Raw genomic sequence first — 1505 nt, 5'->3', positions numbered from 1 at the left:
GGAGATAGCAAATTACTCTATGATTTATGGAAGCTATTCAACCATTTATGAGCATTATGTTTGGTGGAGGTTCAAAAGGACAGGTACTCGGGTTGGGCAAGGTGGCTATCACAAATGATATGTCTCTAGCAAATGTCATGCTTGTTCAATCCCTTAAATATCATTTGCTTTCTGTTCGCCAATTGGCTTCTGTTTGTTATAATACACTGTTTGGACTAACGGATGTGAAAGTCTTTAAGAGAGATACTCTCGAAGTGGCTTTTGTTGGAGAGTTGGATGGCAACCTTTACACGATTGATTTCTCGAAAGAGAGCACATTCCATGCAACTTGTCTAATGGCCAAGGCCGACAAGGGGTGGCTATGGCATCGCCGACTAGCCCATGTCGGCATGAGAAATCTTCAAGATCTCTTAAAGGGTAATCACATCCTTGGACTAAGCAATGTCTCTTTTGAGAAAGATCGTGTGTGTAGTGCATGCATAGCCGGGAAGCAACACCAATCAAAGCACCCACCCAAGAATATTGTGTCTACTTCAAGGCCTTTGGAGCTCCTTCATGTGGATCTTTTTGGGCCTCCTTCATGGGATAGTATTGGTGGGAAAAAGTATGGGCTTGTCATTGTTGATGATTATTCAAGATATACATGGGTGTTCTTCCTCAAATTCAAGGACAAGACGAAGATCACCTTCATTGATTTTGCCACACAAGCACAATGCAAGTTTGATAAAGACATCTTGGCAATAAGGAGTGATAATGGCTCAGAATTCAAGAACTACACCTTGGAAGAATTTCTTAGTGATGAAGGGATTGAGCATCAATATTCTGCTCCATACACTCCTCAACAAAATGGTGTAGCCGAAAGGAAGAACCGTACACTTGTGGAGATGGCAAGGTCCATGTTGGATGAATACAAGTCGCCACATAGTTTATGGGCCGAGGCTGCCAACACTGCATGTCATGTATCAAACCGGCCTTCCTCCGCACTATATTGGAAAAGACTCCATATGAGCTTCTAACTGGGAAGAAGCTGAATGTCAAGTATTTTCGTGTATTTGGGTGCAAATGTTTCATCCTCAACAAAAGAGAACGGTTAGGAAAATTTTAGTCCAAAACAATTGAGGGCATATTTGTTGGCTATGGATCAAACTCTCACGCCTATATAGTCTACAACAAATCCACTGGATGTGTTGTAGAAACTTGTGATGTGGTGTTTGATGAATGTAATGGCTCCCATTGGGAGCAAGTTGATCTAAGTGATGTAGGTGAAGAAAGTTCTTCTCAATATATTTTAACCATGGGTGTTGGTGCACTTCTTATAATGGAACAAGAACCTCATGATGATGAGGAAGAAGATGGAAGCTTCACGCATCATCAAACCACTCCAACACCCATACCTCCTCAAGCTCCTATTGCTCAACCAATGGCCATAGTCCAAGTACAAGAAGATGTTCAAGTCCCTCTTCATGATAATATTCAAGAACAAGTTCATCATCAAGGGCAAGAAC

This window comes from Triticum aestivum, chromosome 4B (assembly GCF_018294505.1).
Source record: "Triticum aestivum cultivar Chinese Spring chromosome 4B, IWGSC CS RefSeq v2.1, whole genome shotgun sequence".
In the NCBI taxonomy this organism is placed as follows: Eukaryota; Viridiplantae; Streptophyta; class Magnoliopsida; order Poales; family Poaceae; genus Triticum; species Triticum aestivum.
The sequence above is the reverse complement of the archived record's forward strand: the minus strand, read 5'-3'. Positions refer to the sequence as shown.